Consider the following 19,739-nt stretch of genomic DNA (forward strand, 5'->3'; position numbering starts at 1 on the left):
AGCCAACCCAGGCAGCAAAGTCCATGAGACTCTTCCTTCAAATTAACCAGCAAAAAGCCAGAATTGAGGCTGTGACTCACGTGGTAGAATGCCAGCCTTGAGCACAAAAACTAGGAGACAATGCCCAGGCCCTAAGTTCAAGCCCCAGATACTGTCACATGTACACAAAAAAATCTGAGTTTTACTGGATACCAGGCCTGGGCCAGGTATATCATGCCAACAGTGGACCTTCCTGTGCTTTTTTTAGATCTCCGCTAGCACAGGACACAGATGTTACACCTAATCTGCTCTTTGCAGACCCTACTGTTATTTTATACTTTACCATCTACCAGGACAGGTCCTAGAAATCACAGGGGTGTTATGGTTGCTGTCGAACAGGTCTTGGCCCTGGTGCTCATCTGTGCATCTGCAGATCTGCATGCGTGCTCACCACTGCAGCCGAGTAAAGCACAGCCTTCGCACCCCAGTGTTGACTTTAATGTACTGCAGAGAGACTTCTTCTCCATCAAGCTGTTCTTCATTGTGAGTATCAGTTGTCTTCACCCAATACAGTAATAATGCACTTAAGACCCTGAATTCAATCTACAGTATTGCAAGAAAAGAAATAAATGTGTGAGTGTATGTAGAGGTGCGTTGGGGAGGGAGTAAAAGAAGGAAGGGAGAGAGGAAATAAAGGGAAGAGGAAAGGAGGGGGAAGGAGGGAGGGAAGGAAGAAGGAAAGAAAGGAAGGGAGAAGGAGGGAAAAAGAGGATGGAAGAAAGGAAGGAAAGAAGGAAGAGAGGGAAGGAAGGAGGGAGGGAGAAAAGGAGGGAGGGAGGAAAGAAAGAAAGAAAAAGAAAAAGAAAGAAAGAAGAAAGAAAGAAAGAGAATGGAAGGAAGGAAGGAAGGAAGGAAGGAAGGAAGGAAGGAAGGAAGGAAGGAAGAAAGGAAACTTCTGCTAAAATGCACTGCACCTTAACTTGGGCGCATGAATTAGCTAAAATCAGGAGGAAAGCTTGGTATCCAGCTGCCAGTTTACATCTGTCTCATTTACTCTGAGTCTCTCTCCTGTGGAATCACCATGGGTTCCAGGAAGGACAAGAACTGATGGATGATATCTTTATGACAAGGGACCAAAACTACCCCCAAAAGAAAGGAACAGTAGAGCCTCATCGCTCTACCCCAAATGAGGACCAATGTGTCTAACGCTGAGAGACTGTAGCCTGGCGGAGGAGGAACCATCTTGCAGGAAACATATTGCCTTCCTCATGTGATGGCAACTTTTGTAGACTCCCACAGAACCGGACCTGACATCACCAACCTGACCACACTTTGCCTAGGGCTGCTGAATTGTGCATCCCTCTCACAACCCAGGTCTTCCTCTATTTAAACCTAAAGCTCCTGTCTGTATCCCAAGGTGAAATGCTTCCTTTGCCTCTTCCTGAAGCATGCCCATGCCATGTAATAACCCTCCTTGCTCTGCCCTTCACCACGTCTTGTCTCCTTACTTGGCCTAGGGAGGCAAGGGCTGGAACCCCAGGAACTGGGGTCGGAGCTCTGATTAGAGTTGGGGGAGCCGTGGCAGCACTTTGTCTCATTGCTGCTCACTGAGGGATTTCACAGAAGACCCTGGTGGAACTAGTTCACCCTGCAGAAGTCCCAGAGACATGAGGATGGGGGTACTAAGGCTAAGTATCCTGACTAAAATGAAGATGTGCATTTCTGACCCTTTCAGGAGAAGAAGATGAGGCTGACTGTAGCAGGGGACAGGTTAATGCCCACCTGCAGGGCAGATGTGTCCGAATTAACCCTCCCATAAAGCCAGGCTTATAAATGGGCTGTGAGTGTCACAAACATTTACCTTAGGTGACAGAGGTCTGGAGGTACAGTGTCACGGGTGCGCAAATGCCAGGGGCAGGAAGCAAGGAGATTACCCAGAATCCTTCGTGCTTGGGGGAAGCTTGAACCCACATCACTAGCCTTGATGAGATCCAGTGTTTGAATAGAACGTCTAAATAACCAACAACCACGAAGACTTTGGCTTCACCACCATTTTTTCTTTTTAAAGTAAAGTTGGGCGAGTGGGACAAGGAGGTCTTGTGAGAATGTGTTGCTGGTACTTTCCTGGTAAATTATAAATTCCTCTTTGGAAGCAAACAATACAGTTGGAACACACTGCTCTCAGCCACTAGAATAGCAGCCTCTTCTGCTCAGCGACCCTCCCACCCCCACCCCAGGCTAAGCCATCTCTCTCCTTGTGGGGCAGACAAATCGCCCCCTGTGGTCTCGTGGCCTGCCCTTGCCCCTGGAGGACCTCCTTTCTTTTTTTTCTTTCCTTCTTTCTTTCTTTTATGTGCATTTAGTTCCCACAGGCTTCTTTTATCAATATTTCAATTGCTGACCTATACTTGAATCCAAATATTTGCCCTATTCAGTGTGAACTGTCCATTCAGCCTCATGCTCGATTATGTCTGTGCTCTTTTGAGCAAACTGAATAGGCTACTTGACTATGTAATGCCGATATAACCTGGTCATTAGTAGTGTTTGTTAGAGTTGACCAGATGCAATAATGGAAGAAGGGAACAGAAGAAGGGATTTGAGCTCAGTGTTCCTTCCAGTGCAGCCAGGTTGAAGAAAATGAAACTGTACTTCCCAGTGTATAAATACAAACTGTCCTGGTGACCTTAAAATGGACCTGAAGTTTACTATGGACCAAATGGCCAGGAATCAAGGTAGATGGATAGCTTTTAAGATTCTGTCTTATTTATTTGCTAAGGATTGAAAGCCGCTTATAAAGTGAAATGGTGTCTTTTTAATGGCAGCCGGGATTCCTAATTTCACCTATAGGTCAAGGACCCAGGAAGTCCCATAAACTGATACACATCACGTGCCCTTGGTGGATATCACTTCCTGTACTGATCACCTGGCATTTCTTTCTGTATTCAAGCTGATGACTTGTGAACATCAAATGGCACACTTGCCTGCACAATGTTTCTTCTTGTGCTTTGTCTGTTTTTATTTTGCTGCCCCTATGTCTTTTAACTATCATAGGGTGGACTATAATATGTTGAATGACAATTCATACTTTCAATTCTAAACGTTGAGCTAGAATTCAACTTCTAACTACCATAAGTTTAACTAGAATTCAACTTTTAACTAGCATAAGTTGAACTAAAATTCATACTGTAAGAGAGGAAAAACCGTCTCCTCTACCTTTTCATGTTTGAGATCTACATCTCTGCCCATTAGAATGGCAAAAGAAAAAAAGCAAAATAACAAGAGGAAAGAACAGTTTATCTGTGCATACACATAGGAGAATACAGTGAGGCATTACTAAAACGAGGTGGCTAGATTTGAATCTTATACAGCATCTTGACAAAGAGTAATAAAGTATAGAGAAGAGGCTAGACAAAGAAAAGGTCAGAGGATTGGGGACTTCACAGGGGATGTTATAGGACAGTCACTAAGAAATGTGTGGCAAAGAAGGCATTATGGAAGCTTGTGCTTTCCCATCAAAAAAGGAGATGCTTTTTTATTTTATTTTATTTTATTTTTATTTATTTTATGGGGGGGGTCCGGTCATGGGGCCTGAACTCTGGGCCTGGGCGCTGTCCCTCAGCTCTTCAGTTCAAGGCTAGCACTCTACCACTTGAGCCACAGCACCACTTCTGGCTTTTTTTTTCTGCTTATGTAATGATGAGGAATCGAACCCAGGGCCTCATGCATGCAAGGCAAGCACTCTACCATTGAGCCACCTTCCCGGCCTGCCTTTTTAATATGTTACCTTGCCAGAGGGAAACATGCACTGTTTTGATTTTTTTAAATTCTATTTTATTTCTATTTTTACAATGATGGAGTCGAACCCAGGATCTTACCCAAGTACTCCCCATTTTATTCAGTCACATGCCCTGTTTTTAGATAGGAAAGGAGGTGAGCTGAATGCTAACCACTTCAAACTCAAACATTTCCTAGGCCCAAGTTTCCGAGTAGCAGTTCTTGATACAATTATTTATGAACCACTCATGATATGCCTTCAACTCAGTTATGTTGAGGAAACTTCATGCAGAACAAGGGTGAAGGGTCTCATCACTGAAGGAGGGAAGAAATCAGGAGGGCCTTATCAGAAACAGGAGAGAAGCCATTCAATGCTCCAAAACAGCATGACAATCAGCTCGTGCATGTCTGTGTATACTTGCTCTCAAGTTCACACCTTATTGGTAATGTAGAAGAGCAAGAGGTGAGACTCTGTGAGATAAAGTACTGAGTATGTAGTTATGGACCACAAAACAAATCAAACATAGATAGGAGGATCCCTGCCTTCCAGAAGCTTATAGTCTACTGTAAGAGCTAATTGATCACTATAATTAGTGCCATCTCAGACCATGTCACCCCAAGGTGACACGGTCATACTGAACATAGTCTGTGTACACGAAGCCTGTGTTTTCAAAGCCTTACTTGAAGTTTATGGTTGCTTGTCCCTTGCAAGGCCAAGCCATGTGCCCTTTACGTGTATCTAAAGCGTCTGAAAAATATTCTTTAAGCATCTTCCACATGTTCCGTGGATTACAAGCAGATTTAAAGTCTTGCCACCCTATCTCTATCACATGAATGCAACACCTTATTCTATAAAAGGGGAGAGGAGTGGGGAAAATAGACATTTATTAAGTACTTACAACATCCCAGGCATTGAAATAGGCACTTTTCACTTGATTTCCTAGTTATTTATGAATTTTTCTTTTACTTACTCTTTGGTTCTGCATCATTCCAGAATCCTGGTGCTTCAACATTCAAATTCCCACTTCTTGGATCGCCTGGTCACTTTGTCATGGGCCCGGGAGGGAGTCTGCTCAGCCCTATCTTGAGGGCACAGGGATCAGTTTGTGCTTCTGGCTGGGCAGCCGTACAGTTTCTTAAACCATCAGCCCTGCCCTGCTTGGTCATTAGAAAAGATTCTAAGAGCAAATCAGATTGCTTCTAAGATGAAGGGGGTTCCTGGAGAGGTCGACATGTGGACCAGGCCATGGGAATTCAGCTTAGATAACCTAGGAAGGAAGTTATGTCATACAAATGAGCTCACACTCAACTTAGAAATGATTTTAGAAGCAATCTATCTGTTCTGTAGAACATTGTATTGAAGAAGGTATGTTGTGTACACACACACACACACCACAGAGTATACATACCCTAGGGAATGAACAGATTATTCTGTTAGACTGAGGTAGAATTTCAGCAGCCATCAAGTTGAAGGTCTGTGTTTCTCAGCTTTTCTGAAAGTATTTTCCTATTTTCAGGACAAACAAATACAGATTTTGATCAAGAACATGCAGTGAGCATGTTAACAATGATCAAGCACAATGACTTATGACTAAAGGTTAGGAAATGTATTGAATTGAGTATCACAGGAAGAACTCAAGATCCTCTTACCTGTGACTACAGGTGCACATCACACCAGCTCAACACAACGAATATTAAGAAATATGTGCTGCCTTGCTGGTAAAATAAACATTTTTTTTTTGTCGGTCATGGGGCTTGAACTCTGAGCCTGGGTGCTGTCCCTCAGCTCTTCAGATCAAGGTGAGCACTCTACCACTTAAGCCACAGCACCACATCTGGTTTTCTGGTGGTTTATTGGAGATAAGAGTCTCACAGAGTTTCCTGCTCCCAGCTGGCTTTGAACCACAATCCTCAGATCTCAGCCTCCTGTGTGAGCCACTGGAGCCGGGCTTGAAATAAACAATTTTGTGCATAGTATTTATATCCTAGGGAGTTAACAGAGTATTCTGTTAGAGTGAGGTACAAGTTCAGCAGACATCAAGTTGAAGGTCTGTGGATGTAAAACTCTACTAAAAATTACTTGATGATGAGCTGGGGAGGTGGCTCAGTGGTAGAGCGCTTGCCTTGCATGCATGAGGCCCTGGGTTCAATTCCTCAGCACCACATAAGCAGAAAAAGCCAGAAGTGATGCTGTGGCTCAAGTATTAGAGTGCTAGACTTGAGCTGAAGAACTGAGGGATAGTGCCCAGGCCCAGAGTTCAGGCCTCATGACTGACCCCTGCCCCAAGAAAAAAAATTACTTGATGAAATGGAAGTGATTTTGTGTAGGAAAAAAACCAAACATTTTCCCCCTATTGCTGCAAGGTTAGGGCTACTTGCATTCACTTATAATATTTGTTTCTCACTTGTTATATTTATTTCTCAGCTATTTATATTTTCATGACATCCTTAGTACATTGAAACCATTGGCACTGAACACATTATCTGATAAGCCACAGGTATGAAATATATACAAATTAACTAAAATTTAGAAATCAATACAACTTTGGGCTTTGCCAGTGTGGGTAAACAGTTGGATTGGTTCAATAGATTATCACTTCCTTACTCTCTGAAACTTGCAAAGCAGTAATTGTGTTTACTCTTCACATGTATTATTTTATCTTCACAGGTGGAATGTTAGGGAAGAGTTTTATTTATATATTATTTATATCTGTATTATATTTAAGTGGTTATACAAAGGGATTACATTTCAACATGTTGGTTTGTGAGTACAAAGAATCTTGATCAGTATCACCCCATCATCATTCTCCCAACCCCACCATCCCCTCAATTTTCGAGCTTCATAGGATATACCTTGAATATCATGACTACATTCATCTTCTCCTCAACCCTTCCCACTTCACACACATACACTGTCAGTGCCAACTTCCTCATATTCATTTTGTTAGAGTGCAAATTAGTTATTCAAAGGCGTTATAGCATTTGAATTCTCCTTTGCATGGTACCATACTTCGATTAATACGTTACGTTTGTGAACATATGCATATGGCCTTGTATATGTATACATGTTTTTCTTTCTTTCCCCTATTATTAGAATCTGCATCTTGCCTACACCAACCTGTTGCTCTTCCTCCCTCCTCCCCCAGTTTTGGGTCTTGAACTCGGGGCTTGAGCCTCTCTGTGCCCAAAGCTAGCACTCTACCACTTGAGCCACAGAGCCACTTCGGGCTTTCTCTGAGTAGTTTATCTCCAGATAAGAGTCTCACTGACTTTCCTGCCCAGGCTGGCTTTGAATCTTGTTCCTCAGATCTCAGCCTCCTGAGTAGCTAGGGTTACAGGTGTGAGCCACCAGCACCTCACCTGTTGCTCTTTTACATCAGACGCTCACTCAGCTGCTTCTCTGCTTCTCCATCATGTCTGTCAGTGTGTGTGTCACCTTTCTCCCTCCTGCTAAAATGATTGAACTTTACTTGATTTCCAAGAAAACCTATGCCCATCTATTCATGATTCAGGACACGCCATGACTCACATGCTAGAGCATTTTATTTGTAATAGAAATACTGCCCCTAGAATAGCATCACTGTTCTAAATGCTGACTGGCTGCTTTATCTACAAATTGAGACAGAGCCAAGATAAACCCACTCGATCCACTCACTGAGTGTTACCAGGAAGCAGCTTTCTCTGCCTTCAAAATTGAAAGTATGGTGTTTTCCCCACTTTCACTGATAGCAGGGCCCGGTCCTGAACAGGGCAGGCCCTCTCTCACTGCAATCTTGAGCCACTTTCCCTAGATCCCTGAGCCTCTGCGTTTTTCTTTTTTAACCAGGCACTTGGCATCTACATCTTACTGCACGAAATTGTTTCACCCAATAAAGAAATGCCAAGGAATGATTTTTCTTGTTGTTGTTGTTGGTCGTGGGGCTTGAACTCTGGGCCTGGGCGCTGTCCCTCAGCTCTTCAGCTCAAGGCAAGCGCTCTACCACTTGAGCCACAGCGCCACTTCTAAGGAATGAATTTTCTGGAAGTTCAAACGTACTATAATTCACATGTGCTCATGACTCAGAGCTCCACCCAGCAGCTGGAGAGAGGCACTCCAGGTTTTCCTACTGGACATCCTTCAGAACTTATGTTCGAAAACATAAATAATACATTATTAAGGAAACAAAGACGGAGCTCATGGAGAAGCTATTGCTCTGTGGGTAAATAGAACCCCACTGTGTATTAAACAAAAATTAAACCCTATTTTCTTTTTTCATCGTTAAGTTGCCATCAATTGAAACAGAGAGAACAAGGCATTGGACATACTTAATAGTCGGCTGACTGGCCAACCCGGGCTTTGAAAGCATTTAAGCTTTTCTGAAGTGCTGCTTATGTGCAATTATAACTCACTACCTACCATCTTCATAATTTAAATCTGTCCACCCCTCAGGGGAAGAAATTTTTTGCTAATCAAAGCCATGAATGCACCTTTTTCTTTTTGACAGCATTCAATTAAAGCTAAATGGTCGGTTTTGAATGAGTTACTGTGGAGAATAAAGGCATTAATGAGGTAATTTCATTATAGAGACTAGTCCAGGACTATGTGAAAACCCAGGGAAGTAAGTGGAGGAGAAAGCCGCTGAGGAAATTAGGGTTCCTTCCACCCTAATTAATGTCGGCGGGCATTTAATACAGGCACCAAATTAACTGCTCCAAAGAACTCTTATTGAAAAAAAAAATACATTGTTGCTCTCCCTTGTAATTAGAAGACAGTACAAGAAGAAGGCTTGGAGAGTATAAAGCCAGCCTTTAACTTATTTGGCCGGCTACAGAAAACACACCATTAGGGAGCTGGAGTTTTAAGGAAGCTTGGGCATACAATATAGGATTGTTTAGGTCCTTGGATTTTCTGAGCTGTAAACAGGTAGCCTCTGAATGAGGAATTATGAGACTCCTGTCAGGGGGCCTTGTCTTCCCAGCAAAACAGTCGTAAATGCATCCAAAAGGAAGAAAGAAAGGTGAATAGGGCCTGTATGGGTCGCAAAGAGAATGCTCAATGCTTGTCTTAAGTGATTACTCCGTGTGGGTAGGGGGTTCTCACTGAGTTATCTTTATACCGCCTTTGTCTCCTCTAATTGGAGCTGATGAGGTGCTAACTGGAGGCTTTTTTAAAAAGCCCACTACTTTAATCATTGGGAAAGCAAGCAAGGCTGAGGGAGTGGAGTTAATGAGATGGAAAAAGAGAGAGACAGAGAGACAGAGAAAATGAATATAGGGTAGCTTGACAAAAATAAAGCTGTGGTTTGTGTGTGTGTTGGGGGGGGGGGAGAGAAGTTAGACGGGAGGGGACATATTTTAAAATCTTCCCACAGCATCTTTTACAGGTCAGCAGGGAGAGGTTGTATCTGGTTAGTCAAAAGCTTTTCGCTCCTTAATTCAATAGTTGGACTGAACCTTTATGTCCCAGCCCTGTGGTTTGCTTGTAGAAATCATTTGAAGAAATCCTCTGAACATAGGCAAGTCTCTGGCGGAATCTTGTCTTTCTTAAGTCATGAGCCCTCTGGATATAATTCAATGTTCCTTCTTGTTGTGGATAAAGCTTCTCAATCCATTTTCTTCCATATTCATGGGGTGAAACAGGGTGACAATCTCCTTAAGGAGTATGAAGCAGAGAAATCTAGACCATTTGACTTACCCATAATTCACTCTAAGGGTTGAGTATGTTATGATTTGGGGTATTGGGGGGGGTGGAATTAGTCTTTGTTTCTTCTTTATACTTTCATTTTTTGGTTGGTGCCAAGGTTTGAACTCAAGGCCTCGTGCTCACTCTGCTTACTTGCTTTGTTGGCACACTCCTACTTCTCCAGCTCTGCTTTTTGCTGGTTATTTTCAAGATGAAGTCTCAAAAACTTTTCTGGCTGGCTACAAATTGTGATCCTCCAGATCTCAGCCTCCTGAGTAGCTAGGAGTACAGGCGTGAACCACCTACACCCAACAACTTTATACGTTTACATGCTTTCCATATCTCTAGAAGAAAAAACCTGTAACTTTCATCATCAGAAAAGTAAAATTTTAATATCTTCACTCATGGTAACTTGATTAAAAGAAGAAGAAGAAGAAGTAAGACAGAAACGAGAATAAAATCTAGACTGGGAAGAGCTGTGGCACATGGGTTTCCAGAAACATCTTGAGGGTTCTGAACCTGACTTGCTGCTTTCTGCTATAAAACAAGATGCTGAGAAGTCAAGACAGTATGGAAAATTAGAGATAAGCATAAACACATGGGTGACACAGGTGTCTGTAAAACCATCTGTTCCCTGAAATCTGGGAGGATTGACAGAGTATTACCTTGGAGGATTTATGAACTGTGCCAAACATTCTGTTATATTGTGATCAAACACTTCTTGAAGGTTAATCTCCCAACACACTGTAGCTTACATGACCCTGCAGTTTGTCTTCCATTCACACCCATGCTTAAGTCACCTCCTGCAGACTGCCATCATCAAATCCTGCCATCAGGTAGCTCATCACTCAAAGAAATATGAAGCAGACATGACATGGGTCAGCCTGTAAATAGGAACATGTGATGCATGCAAAAGCTGGTAGGAACTGAGTTTTATCCTTGGGAAACAAGTTGATACCTGTCAAGTGCTTGGAAGAGTGCCTGGCACACAGCTAGGGGTTGATGATTTCTAGTTGAACCCGAATGACTAGAGGGAAGAGAGAGGAAGTCAGAAGAGGCACAGAATGCTTATGTGCAGCAAGAGATGCAGTGCTAGGTTGGAAAACAGTAAGTATAAGAAAGAATTGTGTTGAGAGGAGGATTTAAAAATAACATCATTGGTAACCTCCATGGGCTAGGAAGGCAGCCTGCCAGTGTCTGAGTTCTGTCTAGGTTGAGGAGACAACATTTACCACAGAGAGATCTTGGGATCTCAGAGAAAACTGTCCTAACCTGCTCCAGCTCCAGACTGCTGTACTGAAGATGAAATGAGGGACTTGAAATCATGGAGGTCAACCGGGTGGCCAAGTGTGTACCTGATTCTCGATCTTTCTAATCAGATTGGTGCTCTTTTTACCTAATGCCAAACAGATTGTCAGGATGAAGAACTGGACAGTTCTTTGATTTTCTGAGTATATTAGATTAGAATAGAAGAACTTTGTATGTATTTATATTAGAATAGAAGAACTTTGCATGCATGTATGCATGCGAGAACATAAATTTATGCACATATCCTGACACCCAGACAGTCCCACATCAGAGGAGGAAGAGAAACTTCTTTTCACTGACATGGACAGTTTGTACATCAGTGTGTCCATTAACCTGCCTTACTTGGCTACTCCTCCACCCATCATTTGCCAATCCTGCAAAAAAAAAAAAATGGGACACCTGGGACACAGGGGTGAGTGAACACAGCCTACCCTTGTGGAACATAATATTCTACATGCAAACATCATACGTAAAGACCAATGCACCAGTGCTACAGAGGGAAAGCACGGTGCGTCAGGGTGTAATAGGGACACTGCACAGAATAGATGGGCCTACTGACCCAAGTCTCCAGGTGACACTCAGGCAGATGCTGGAACAGCCTGAGCTGCAGTCGCGGACAGCAGCACCTCCACCCTCCCCATAGCCCCCAGTTGTGGCTGAAGCAGCTTCTAATGAGTTAATGAGCAGCCTGAGGATGGAGGGTGATGGGGTTGGAGGGGGCAGAGGGGCCTGGGTAATGTGCAGAGCTTTAGCAGATGCTCCAGCAGGAGGCTGGGGAAGCTATTTGCCAGTTGACTGCAGCTTCTGAAAGAGCAAGCAGAAGGGTCAGTGCATGTGGCCTTCATCAGTTCAGTGACCATATTTTAAATAATAATAACAAACCCCGGAACATGTAATTAACCATGTTTTCACTTTACAAATTAATTCTATAAAAAAGTAACCTGCACTGACACAAAAATTAAATTGAACTTAGTTGTTCAAGAATTCAATCTGTTTTATTTAAAAAAAGAAAAAATCATCTTTATGGGAGGGATGTGAGAGCCAGACATTAAGATCTCAGCATTTTAGCTGGAGAGGAGGATTTGAAGATTATTGAGGCACATTTCCTAATTTAATAAGGGGAAAAGAAAGATCCAAAAAGATAAGTGGCTGTTTTCTAGGTCATGACAATGGCAAGATTAGAGCATAGAGCTCCTGGTCTATAATTCAGTGCACTCTTGCATATAGTTCACTGCCTGTCTTTGGCCCATAGCATGGAATGGTCCGTTGTAAACTTGATGCACTCAATGAAAGACAGAGAAAGTTCCTTCATATCACTGCTAAGCAAAGAAATGCAAGTGAATACACTAACCTACAGACTAGCCCCTACCTAGCAGATTGGAGAGTTCAAGAGTGCAAACAAAACTATGTAGATTCTGGGACTGTATTTCCAGAACTCAGAAGCCAATAAGAAGAGGTTCCAACCATAAGAAAAGACTCCCCCTGAGATGATTGGAGCATTATTAAGGCTAATAATTTATATGGTCCAAAATTCATCAAATCCATACAAATCTACAAGTTCAAAATGACATGAAGCACTCAAGAAACAAGGCAAATGACAACAACAGCAACATGAAGGTTATTTCTAAGGATGCCTTACAATCAACTTTGTTGAAGGAAGGGAGGGAGAGAAGGAGGGAGGGAGGGAGGAAGAGATGAAGAGAAGGAAGGAAGGAAGGAAGGGAGGGAGGGAGGAAAGGAGGGAGGGAAGAAAGGGGAGGGAGGAAATGAGTAAAAGGAAGGAGGAGTAAAAGGAAGGAGGAAAGGAAGAAGAAATGAAGGGGAGAAAAGGAGGGAGGAAAGGAAGGAAGTTGGAGAGAGGGAAGCCCTGTAATCTGTAGATCAAAGTAAACAGCTGATAAGATGTCCATTTTCTTTATAAAGCCATATCACACAACATATAAGGAGGAAATGTCAAGTTAAATGTTACCCTTTTATCCCATCTAATGAAATCTGGCTAGGGTTGGAGGTTCTCACAACCAGACTTGATGTGCCTCCAGATAGAGGCATATCTCCACTCCTATGATCTCTTCTAGCCAAAAATGCCATCTACCATGCCCAGTGCTTCTGATGGTTCAGCTTCCATTCTCACAGACACAGCCTTGTCTGGGCTTTGTGGGCCTTGCTTGCTGTTTCACAATAATCCGCAGCATCTTGCTGCTCCTCAAACCAACATAATGATTCCTGGGAAATGGAGACCTGTCTGTCTACCTGCACTGCACTCACTGGTCAGGCCCTTGTGATGGGTTCACTTATGTCCACTCCCAAAAGATAAATCTAAATTCTAACCATGTGTGTCTATGAATGTGATTTCATGTGGCAGTCTTTCCAGCTATAATCATGTTAAGATGAAGTCCTACTAGTCCCTTAGGAAATTCAGAAACAGAGGCACATGTCTGTGTGGAGATGGAAATTGAAGCATGCCAAGAAATACCAGATGGCTAGCAAGCACCAAAGCTCAGAGAGCTGCTTTCCCAGCTCACCTGTGTGATCCCGTCCTCACACCCTATGCCAACAGCATTAGACTCGTCACATTTCCTTCAGGGAGTCAGGCTCTTGCATTTTCCCACCTTGCACTATTGTTCCCTTTGCTGCTGGTGCCTCTCTACTCCACTAAGATCCTTCCTGGTCTCTGGAATCTTAGCTTTCCTCATGGACAACCTTAAGGTCTTTGGGGAGCTCAAAGTACATAGTGACAATTCCTTCCTCTGTGTTTGCCAAGCATCGTTGCAGCTAATGCCCCGTCAGGCATGAGCTCTGCCATGAGAATGAGACCATCTTACTCTTCCCACAATCCCAGTGCCCAGCAGAATAACAATATCAATATCAGTTCATATGAATAACAATCCTCTGACCATAATGGCATGGATTCCTCAATTCCAAGCACATTTCCTTGTGTTGCCATGAGTCATTAGCTCCAGTTTATAGATGATAAAACAGAAGCACAAAAGGCTAAATGACTTGCTAAGAGTCACATACCATAATGGGGGAGGCATGGTTCAAGACATGTTAGACCCGTAGCTCATGCTCTTCTGCCTATACCACATCCCAACCCTGTAATTTTCCCTTTTCTTAAAATTATAACCATGCTATTGGGTTCCTTAGAGTCTTTTTAAAGCACCAATAAGATTATAGTAGTGCTTTGGTGCTTTTCCAAGTTTCATATATATACGTATCCTTTGGAGATCTTGGAAAAATATGAAATCAGAATCCCAGCTACTTAGGAGACGGAAATCGGAAGGATTAAAGTTCAAGGCCAGCCCAAGGGTGGGATAGGGGGAGTGGAAAGATCGAATGTCAGGTGTGATTCACGTCTACAATCCCAACTACGTGGAAGGCACAAGTAGGAGGACTGAGCTCTAAGGCCAGCCCAGGCAAAAACACAAGACCTTATCCAAAAAATATTAAACTGCTTGACTAAAAAATAAAGGACTGGGGGCATGGCTCAAGAGGTAGAGTATCTGTTTAATAAACACAATATCCTGAGTCCACACCTCAGTACCACCAATACACATGTGTACACATACTAGGCATGTAAAGATGACATATGTATCTAAGTACATACGTGTGTATATGTGTATACATGCACCCTGATATGGTCAGTGTGGAGTATAGGCAATGGTGAGTTTCTCTCAAGCTTCTAGGTACTGGTGTCACTGGCCTCCTTAAAATTGATCTGTCTGCCGAGGTAAGATAGAAAGATTGTACTGGGCACTTGGTTGAAATCCTCCAGTCATTTTCCCCTTGCTTCAAATCCCTCAGCATGTTTAGAAGGCAGCTGCCAAATCTCTGTCCTGTTCTCTAGGCATTTTTCTTCCCTTCTGGCCATGCTGCAGACACACTGGGCTGCTCTGCTCTGTAAGCATGTCAGAACTTTCCTACCTCAGGGCTACTACACTTGCTGCCTCTCTGTCTGGAACATTCTGCTCTTTGTCCTCACCTGACTAACCTCTCATCCTCAGTCCTCAGATCAAATGTCTCCCCTACAGAGACACCATCTGGGAGCCATCTACCAAACTACCAGCTCACTTGCCCACCGACTTGTACCATCCACTTCCTGCCATCTCTCGAGTTCTGTTTGTTTTTACAGCCCTTAATCAGTTTCACAATTTGAAAATTCCTTCACCCTGATGACACGTGTGTGTGTGTGTGTGTGTGTATGAGAGAGAGAGAGAGAGAGAGAGAGAGAGAGAGAGAGAGAGAGAGAGAGAGAGAGAGAGAGAGAGAGCTATGAAAGCAATTCCCATAAAAGCTACAATAATGAAGTTTTCTCTGCCTTTCCCCTGTCTCCATCCTCCCTCCCTTCTACCTAAGGCAAGCCATAGCCAGTAGAATTCCTCTTCCCCAAAGTAAGTAATGGAAACTTTTCCCCCATAAAGTCTAAAATTACTACTGTAATCACCTTTCTGTCTTAGAGAAGACATCCACCTTTTTGTATTAAAGCTGACCATAAAAATAAATCATCTTCTGGCTTGCCTTGTCTGATAGTAGATCCTGAGTGGTCCACTTGTGGAAACTCCTTCCATGATTGGAAGGAAACGTTCTTAAGAACTTCCCCCTGAGTCTGTTTCCATTAGTTCAGACCCCTTTGGTCCAGTCACATTCTACGTACCATTCCAGCTTCACTGGACCCTGGGCCTTTAGGTCTTCGTTCTGGAGTCCCATCAAGAACATGTGTCACGCTTCCCTCTTCTGACCTGTCTTTTGTTAGAGGAGAGTGTTAGCTGTGACTTGATGATAGGATGGGAAAAGGATCACTCCATTTTCCTCTTCCCCAATGGTCTATCTCTCCTCACTGCCATTTAAAATACTGGATCCCAAGACTTCTATCTTGTTCATTGCTCTCTCCTTGGTGCCTAGGAGAGTACTCACAGTTAGCCAAAAGGTACCTGAGAGATGCTTACTGAGTTGTTTGCAGTTAACATGTCACCTTCTGACACATCTCCAAAGTTTTCAGCTATGGCCATACATGTCTGAAATGTAAGCTAGAGAATCTGTCATGTCTTCTCAGAACTCCATGTAGGGAACACGCGACACTTCCCTGAAGACTATCAACAGCAGTTCATCACAGACGGACTGTTGTCTGTGTACCCAAGCTCACTTTCTCCATGACATTTTAAAAGGAAAATTGGATACTGCCATCCTTTCTGCCAGTTCCATGTCCCTTTGGAAACACACACACACACACACACACACACACACACACACACAGAGCTCTACACATCTCAGATGAGGGGGCTGCAAGCTTTGCCTTGCCCCATCCAATGAGGGGTCAGCAAAATATGTTCCATTTCCCCTCAGGCACAGCATTCACTTTCTCTTATCACTCCAAATTTCTCTGGATTTTCTTTGGTTCTCTATCCTGCTTTTCATTCGGGGATCCTACTTAGGTTTGAAGTGTATAGTGTCCAGTAGGTTTCCTTTCATCCTTTTCCACTTTTTATCCACACAGTAGTGTTCATTCTTGTGTCAGTCCGTGTTCTGCCACTATAACAAATGTGGAAGATAATCAACTTGTATCAAGAGAGGTTTATTTTGGCTAATGTGTCTAGGGGTTTTGGTCTATGATCGGTTGGCCCTGTTACTTTGGACCTACCACCATGGCATAGCATAGTGGGAGTTTGTGGTAATGAAGCAAAAAGCCATTCACCTCATGGGCGGGATACAAAAAGAGGAAGAGAAGGGGACAATAGTCCCATTACCTAGATGAAGGACCCTAGTGATTGAGATACTTCCCACTAGGCCTTGTCAAAGCTTCTTCCCAAACCATCAAGTCAGGGACTAAGCCTTTAACACCTAGGCCTCTGGAGGCCTGAATTGGAGCAGATCCAAACAGAAACAATTCTTTGATCATAACCATAATTCCCTAAGTAAACATCCAACCATATAAACCATAATCCTAGGCACATCATACTACTAATGAACACAGAACGAGAACATATAGTTGAGTACATGACGTGGTTCAGTAAATGCTCTAAGAAGGGCAAAGGATAAGGACTTAGAGCAATAGAGAAGAATATGAAGAGAAGAGGAGCCCAAAGGGACTACAAGACTCACAGAAGGCTCTAAATTTGCCCATTACAAAAAGAGATTTAAAAACAAAACAAAAGACAGGAGAGACAGAGACAGAGAGACACACAGAAACAGAGAGATGGAGACAAGAGAGCACATTTACGGAAGCGGAGCGCACTTGGATTTTCCGGTCTGACTCTCTGAGGTTCCCTGTGTGCATGCGTTAATATTTCTTTTCACTTGATCACAGTATCTCTCTGGTGAGGTCCTGTACTCTTCTCTCTTCTTCCACCTTTACCAATCTGGCCTAAAATCTTCTTATGCTATCACCTTATCCTGGTTTTTAGTTAGTTTGAGGTAACACAGACTCTGGAAGACAATGCCACTTTTGTCTCTTTCATGGTCCCTTGAGCTGCTCTGCCCGCCCAGTGTGGTCACGGTGGTGCCCCTTGGGGAAAACCAGGTTGTGGGGTAATTAGGTCATAGAAAGCATTGAAACCAACAGATTCAGCTTGAACCTAAGCAAAATTTAGAAATAAGATTGGCTTGGCATGAACGTGTAGCCTGAGCTCGGATGGGTAAGCTTGATCAGCGCGACAGTGGTCATTATATCCATCCTCTGAGGGTTTTTCCTCCACTGGCTTTTTTAAAGCAGTGATTTTCTATCCCCAAATCATTCAATAGCAATATAATTGTTGTGTCCATTTCCCTGGCATGAAAGGGTTTGAGGGCCAGTTACCTTTCCCAGTTCATTAACCGACTGGCCTTCGAATTAACAGCGCCTCCATTGGGGGTTGCCTTGGAGACAAAGCTTCCTGTGGGTAATCCAAGATTATCTAGCTCTTTGTCCTACATGTGACCCATAATTACTTGCTAAGTTAGAATGGTTTTCTGAAAAATCACAAGCGGAGGTTAATATGTTCTTCCAGAACTGGTCAAGCCAAGATGACACTGAATTCACAGGGAATTCAAGTTAGGTGATCCCTGAAGGCGTCTCTTTGAGTAAGAAGATGAACTCTCCCCCTGGGAGGCACTGCATCCCCCCACTCCCCCGCCCAAAGCTCCTGTCACTCACAGAATCTCTGCCTGCTTTTCTGGTTGTGGTTTAATCTCAAGACAATTCATTATGTCAACATTGAGCAGACTCATTCTGATGCAAGATTCTGCATCCATCTACCTTTGATAACTGACTGATTTAAATATAAGTACATATTTATAGCCTAATTGCTGGTTTTTACTCTTCATTGACACAATTGTAATCAGGGGAACAAAAGAAAATACGTTAAAATCAGAAAGTAATCACTAGATAAAAAATGGTTAAGCACTCCAGAGTTCCCCCTGACAAGTTACAGGTCTCAGAGGAAGATTAGAGGGGAAAGGGAGGATTTGTGGAAAGCACCTAATGAGATGCTTCTTCAAACACTTCTTTGGAAGTAAGTAACACATAAATAAATGAGGTACAGAATGAGAACTGTCACGAGAGATTCTGCATTTAGCATGATTAGATGTTTATACAGAAAGCTATTGAGTAGAGTTCACAGAGGTAAAACAATAAACTATTGTCTTAAAAGTTTAAGTATTATGAACAGCACTTAACATTAAAGTCTCAAATTAGGAATGGTACAGAGCCTGTAGTTTCTCATAAGTATGTATCTATCAGGGAAAAACAACAACAACTTAGGGAAAGCACCCAAGCCCTAAGTTCAAGCCCCAGGACTAGAGCTAAATAAATAAATAAACAAATATAAACATCCTGGGTAATTTGATACTTTCAGTCCTTCATTCAGATTTCTAAAGGAGTCATTGGTAGATTGCTACAATCTTGCCCAATCAGAATGCTTGATGAATTCCATATCAAGTGTTGTGTAGTCATAATTATATTCCTCACCTATACAGTAGCTTTAAAAAATGGTAAGCACCTACTGTGTCTAAAGTATCCAGCAAAGTATATTTATTGCATTGAACTATAGTCATCTAAATACAAATGAACAGAAAAGTCCTATGAAAACATTTGGTTACACTGCTCACATCAGGAAATTGGCTGACTATGGTACACTGACATTAGCCATCAGATTGAATGTCGAAGGCAGCTTGGTAACGCTCAGAGTAGTTAGCAAGAAATTGTGAAATTGTCTTTGTCAAAGTTCTAAGTGAATAGCATGCAGCATTTCCTACAGTATGGTCCATAACACGAAAGTCTTACAGCAAATTAGAATTATGCAAAAAGGATTTTGTGATATACAACCTTGGGAAATGTGGTTAAAAGGTCAAACTGAAACTCATCTTTTAAACTTGCAATGAAGATAAAAGGGGGGTTATGGAGATAACAGAAGTAGTAGAGGGGTGAATATGATCAAGGATATTCAGTGCATGTATAGAAATATCACAATAAAACACACACATTGTACAAGTAATATGCACAAAACTAACCTTGAACAAAATGGCCAAATGGGCTTGTCAATCATCATGCTGTTCTTTTTGTTCTTCTTTTTTTTTTTTTTTGTTCTGAACTCTGGGCCTGGGTGCTGTCCCTCAGCTCTTCAGTTCAAGGCTAGTACTCTACCACTCAAGCCACAGCATCACTTGCGGCTTTTTCTGCTTCTGTGGTGCAGAGGGATAGAACCCAGGGCCTCATGCATGCAAGGCAAGCACTCTACCACTGAGCCACCTTCCCAGCCCCATACTCTGTTCTTCTGCTCCCTTATTATTTCAGAGAAAAGCACATGCTATCCTCAGAGAGTGAACTTGAAGAGCAAACTGACATGGAAAAAGCCAGAAGTAGAAGCCCTTAAGTCTCCACCCAGCTGCGCCTGGCCAGAAGCTAAGGTTTGGAAATCAGACAGGTTGTGTTCTGCTTCTTCCTGTACTTTCCTTTAAACTTGAGATACTGAAAAAAATGTAATACCTGAAGTATTGAGGTATTGACCCTCTGAAAAGTCTACTTTTGAGATGTGAGAATCTTATG

Source organism: Dipodomys merriami, unplaced genomic scaffold, assembly GCF_024711535.1.
Source record: "Dipodomys merriami isolate MVZ:Mamm:240054 unplaced genomic scaffold, mDipMer1.0.p SCAF_2, whole genome shotgun sequence".
NCBI classification, from domain to species: Eukaryota; Metazoa; Chordata; class Mammalia; order Rodentia; family Heteromyidae; genus Dipodomys; species Dipodomys merriami.